Raw genomic sequence first — 6203 nt, 5'->3', positions numbered from 1 at the left:
TGCAAAAGACACAAAAAATAGAAACAAGAACGAGTTTCAGAATCAAGAACAGAGATGGTCTATCAAGAGCATAAAGAATACAAGAAGTATAGGGCCAAGAACAGTGGCAAAAGTGCAGGGAAGTGGTGAAACAGTGCGTGTGTTCAAGATATGGGCAAGGAAAAAATCGTGGAAAAAATACATTCAGATGTATGATTCACAAGTTAAAAGTTTGAACATATGCAGTAATGGCAGCAAGCAGTAGAAAGCATCAAAGAATTGAAAACGAAAGGAACAGTAAACTCACCGAAGAAAAGAAGCCGGTGTAAGGATCGCCGAAGTTAGACAATGGTTACAGAAGTAACAGAACAGCAGAAGCTTCACCAGAAGGAGGAATGAAGGCAGTTGCAGAGCTTGAGGTCTGGAACAATGGCGTATTCAAGAGCTAGAGAAAGAAAAAGCAAAGGAATCGAATGAAAAGTAAAGAAATGAAAGAAGAGGAAACAAGTTTTGCCAAAAACTTGAAATGATGGCAAAAGAGGGCAATTAATGCGCCTGGAATAGCGAATGCGTCAAACGGCGTATGTAGGCGCGAAACGACTAATGAGCGCGTCCGGAGTACAATCCAGCAAGGAGAAAACACGTGGCTTAACGGTTGAGTTATTATGTATGATAGCTCATACGCGTGAAGGAGCTCTTGGAATTCTTGATCTTTAAGAAGACATGTCGGCCTACGATGATGATCTCGGATTAAACCGATGGATTAGCATGAGGTACTGATATAGGTTTCATCACCTCAGAATGCCGAGTAATAGAACCTAGGAGGCAGTTGCGGGGATATATTTTTGAGTACCAACACGTGGCAAGGTAACGCCAACGTGTTAGCCGAGGTGCCACGTGTCCAGGTCATGACGCAGAGGTTATCTCGGTTAAGCCGAGGTTATCTCCGAAGATATCGAAATCCGAGATAAGCGGATAAGGTACAAAAGTCCTAGAAAAGGGGAAGACTACAGTTGCGAAAGGATAAGACTCTTAGGGAGTTTATCCCAATCCTACTAGGAGTCTAAGATTTATAGTAATCCTAAGTCCATTAGAGCTAGGCTCCTGTTGGGACAAGGATTGAGTTAGCTATAAAAGAGAGGCATCCCCGTGGGTCTAAGGTACGCAACTTATATTCTGAACAGTGAGATTTGCACTATTGATTATCTTTGAGAGATATACTGACTTGATTGTTGGAGTGCCCTCGGGTGAACGAACCACCGCCGGAATCTGCTCTTTCTGTTACAGGTTAGCCAGGTGTCATCTATTCTGCCAGTGTTCTCCAGCTGAATACTGAGTTGGGCAGTGTGATCGAAAAATCACACACACACACTTATTTTTAGCTTATTTCAGCTTTTAGCTTAATTTAAGTTATTTTGATGTGTTTGGTCAGCTTAATAATACAGCTTACAACTTTTTGTAAGTAAAAAATCAACTTATTCTTTGAGTGGGGGAGAAGAAGCTTAATTTATAAGTCAAAAATCAGCTTATGTTCACAGTTATAAGCTATAAGCTGTTAGGTTATAAGTTATAATCACTTTCCCACAGCTCTACCAAACGGGGCCAACGCGTGGATTCTCCATGGAGCTTCTTGGGTAGGGATGACAATGGATAACCTACCCTGTGGGTATCCATGGAGACCCAACCCAAATACATGGATTTTTCCCTTTTTTTCTTATCTATTGGGTAGGGTAAGTGATATTTTTTAAATATCCACAGGGGATGAGTTGGGGATGGGTACCCACTAATTTCTCCATATTTTTTTTTTCAAGGATTCACAACCAAAACTAAATATACATTCAATCTTTTTTCTTTTATTTATTTATTTATTTATTCAGGTTCACAACCAACTTTTATTATTATTATTATTATTATTATTATTATTATTATTATTAAATATCCACAACCAAAGCTAAATATACATCCAATCTTTTTTTTAATTATTTTTTTTATTTTTAAGGTTCACAACCATTTTTTTTTTAAATTTTAAGATTCACAACCTTTTTTTTTTTTTTTTTTAAGGATTCACAACCAAAGCTAAATATACATTCAATCTTATTTTATTTTATTTTATTTGGCTCAACAATAAAATCAAATACACATTAATTTACATTGTCACATTATTCTTGTCAAATTTTAGACATATCTAGAATTTTTTAAATTTATTTAAAAAAATTAAGGACACTGTCTAGTGTAGGTTTTGATTTGCTTTTCTATGTTATTTTATTTTGTTATGTATTGTAATTTTCAAAATGATTTGCATGTTCTGAAATTTCAATTAACGAGTATGAATCTATTTGTTTTATGTTATCACACAATTTATACAACATATATATATATATATATGTATATATATGAATGTATTTGAAAGTAAGGAAATTGTAAAGAATCGAAACAAGCATGAGTCGTGATTGGTTAGAAAGCATGGGTACAAAGATTTATTTGCTGGAAAAATAAAAAGGGAATACAAAGTCTTACTAAATAATTTTTTTTAAAATAAAAGAATTTTTCTTAGTTATGAACAGATTTAACTGAAATCAGCTTATTTCCCAATGTTATGCTTCATTTATTTAGATAGAAAATATTTTTTAATGAAAAATATTTTTTATAAAAAAAATTTAAAATATATTTTTTTATATTGGTGGTGGTGGTGATGGAACGAAAGTGAAGGTAGAGATTGTGACATAGTGGTGGGGTGATGGCGGCAGTGATGATGGTAGTGGCTATGGTGATGGTAGTGTGATAGTGAAGGTGAGAATAGTGGTGATGGTGTTGTGAAATTAGTAAAAATTAAATTGAAAAAATATTTTTTATTTTTTAAAAGTAACAAACAACAAAATTCGTGGGGGACTAAAGGAAGAAGATGGAGGATGGATTGGGTGTGGTAAGGCATAGATATCTTAAAAAGAGTGGTTCAGATTTGTTAAAAGGTATAATTAGATTTTGGATAAATTAAAATGAATGGTTCAAATTTGCTAAGAGAAATATGGTTTAATGTCTAAATGTCCGTGGCTAAGAGATCAACAAACAATTCCTAGTTTATGCCCTGATGCAATTTAATATGGGTCTTATAACACTTTCTTCAGACCGGTTCTTTCACATTTTATTTCTTCAAACATGTTCTTATAACATTGTAAACATGTTCTTATAACATTGTAAACATGTTCTTATAACATGTAGGGGGAGAGTGAGAGTGAGAGTGAGAATGAGAGTGAGAGAGAGAGAGATGGTTGTAATTTTTTTTTAATCTTTCACGTTCTTCTACATTTTTTTTTTCAATTACTAAAACTTATTTGATTGTCTCAAAATTATATATTTGATTATTATAAAACAAACCTTTTTATTAATTAATTAATGTGTATTTGATTTTGTTGTTGAACCAAATAAAATAAAATAAGATTGAATGTATATTTAGCTTTTGTTGTGAACCTTAAAAAAAAATAAAAAAATAAGTTGTTAACATTAAATATATTAAAAAAGAAAGAAAAAAGATTGAAGGTATATTTAGCTAAAACCTTTAAAAAAAAAGGAAAAAAAAGAAAAGAAAAAAAGAAAAGTTGTTAACATTAAATATATTAAAAAAGAAAGAAAAAAGATTGAAGGTATATTTAGCTTTTGTTTTGAATCTTTAAAAAAAAAAAAAGTTGTTAACATTAAATATATTAAAAAAGAAAGAAAAAAGATTGAAGGTATATTTAGCTTTTGTTGTGAACCTTAAAAAAAAAAAAGAAGTTGTTAACATTAAATATATTAAAAAAGAAAGAAAAAAGATTGAAGGTATATTCAGCTTTTGTTGTAAACCTTAAAAAAAAAAAAAAAGTGGTTGTTAACATTAAATATAAAAAATAAAAACAAAATAAAAATGGGGATTAAAGTGGGTTGGGAAAAATCTAAACCTATTAAGAAATGGGGAGGGTGGTACCCATGGGAAATGAGAAAAATTTATTACAAGGAAATGGGGATGGGGAATTAATATCCACCCCATTAACCCCCATTGCCATGCCTATTCTTGGGCCGTTTCTTGGCAATACCCACCATTGATCAGACCCAAAATCACTACCACCAGAACCACGAGATTCGCCATTGAAGCTCAATTCAATGGAAGATTTGAAATGGGTAGTGTCGTGTAGATCGGAATTTCATGATTGGCTATGGAGTTTAGAGAGAGAAAATAGGACAAATCTGGGTGAATCGGTGCTTCGGTTGCCCGCGACAGAGAGGAGGAGCGGCGGAGGCGTGGCTGGTGGAGCGGCGGTGAGAGAGGGGGAGAGGAGCAGCGGAGAGGGAGAGGGAGAGAGAGAGGCAGAAGGAGAGAGAGAAACGTGAAGAGAGAGACAGAGACGCTGTTTATGGTATAGAACAATATATATATATATATATTACACCATTAGCGACTAAATCTCATTTAGTCACCAATTAGTTTTATAAAATCCCTCCAGAATTTGAAATAAATCCCTTCAAATATTTTAGCTTTTGGCGACTAAAGTTTTTTTTTGTCGCTAAAAATATGTTTTTGGCAACCAAACTTTTAGTCGTCAAAGATAAAAAATAGTTTTTTAATTTTACATTCGGTTACTAAATGATTTTTGTAGCCAAAACGCAACATACGGCGACTAAACTAATTTTTTGTTGCTGAAACTATGTTTTTGGCGACCAAATTTTTGGTCGCCAAAGATAAAAAATAATTTTTTATTTTACATTCGGTGACTAAATGATTTTAGTAGCTAAAACTTAATATATTGCGACTAATTTTTTTTGTTGTTGCCAATTCTGGTATTTTTAGCGACTAAATTTCTTTTTAGTCGCCAATAATCAATATATCTCTACTAAAAAAATTTAGTAGCTAAATATTACACTTTTGACGACTAAAAAAAATTTTAATCGCCAATTCCACAACTTTCGACGATTAAATTTTTTTTAATCGTCAATTTTAATCGTCAAAGGTCGGTTTTATTGTAGTGATTGAATTTTGAAAAATAAATTTAACTTTTAAGTTAGAGCAACACTGCTCTTTCCCATTTTTGAAGTTGACGTCGTCTCTTTCGACTTTATGTTTGGTGTTTTTGGCTTCTTCCTAACTTTTTCTCCTTTTGCGCCTCACTTAGCACATGATTAGCAGAGTTCATGCACCAATTTAATTAAGATTGCGTAATATTATACAAACAAAAAATTCTTATATAATTTTTTAATTTAACTCATACATAGTTCAGATACCAATTTAATTAAGATTTGTACAACTAGTTTACAGCAATAAACTATTTATTTTGCCAATAAATAAATAACAAGCTAGTATCAATTAAATTTTTAATGAATTAAAATAGTTTAGTTCATTTTAAAATCAATCAAATCACTATGCGGATAATCAAATTTTTTTATTTGCGCAAATTACATATACCCCTCGAGGTTTGGTTAAATTACAAATATTCCTTGAGGTTTGAGAAATTACAAATTTTCCCCTGAATGTTATTTTTGCATAACAAATTAGGGGGTAATTTGTTATGAAATTTAAACCTCAGGGGGCAAATTGTTATAAAAATACAAACCTCAGGGGGCGAGATGTAATTTCTGAGACCTCAGAAGATATTTGTAATTTAACCAAACCTCAAGGGAGGTATATGTAATTTGCCCTTTTTTTTTTTTGTTTGGACCAAATACAGTAAAAGCCCTTCATTCCCATTTAGATTAGCATAGGCGTGTGTGTCCATGTGTCCGTATAATAGAGGGAGGGAAAAAATGTCTAAATACATGCCATGAGCTTGTGGGTTGAATTTTGTAAGACTTATATATTTATATATATTATTTATAAAAAATATTATTATTTTGATTTAATAATTATAATATTTTCATGGGCAAATTACACAAATAGTCCCTATAGTTTGAGACTTGTGTCATTTTAGTCCATGACTTTTCAATTGTGACACATTTGACCCTGAATTTTGAATCTTATTTCAAATAATGACAATTGAATATATAATTAGATTTTTCAAGGGTAAAATTATCAATTTGATAAAATATAAACTAATTTGACAAAAATAAATGTCAAACAAATATTTTTGAATTTTTAAAAATTATTTCTACCTACTAAAAATAAAATTATGTAAAATTGATAAATCTTTTAGACATTTATTTATTTTTTTTACCAAATTAATTTTTATTATGTGTTTGGATGATGATCATGTAAAATT

This window comes from Camellia sinensis, chromosome 11 (genome assembly GCF_055761805.1).
Source record: "Camellia sinensis isolate YWXY chromosome 11, ASM5576180v1, whole genome shotgun sequence".
Taxonomy (NCBI): domain Eukaryota; kingdom Viridiplantae; phylum Streptophyta; class Magnoliopsida; order Ericales; family Theaceae; genus Camellia; species Camellia sinensis.
This window is presented reverse-complemented; position numbering follows the sequence as displayed.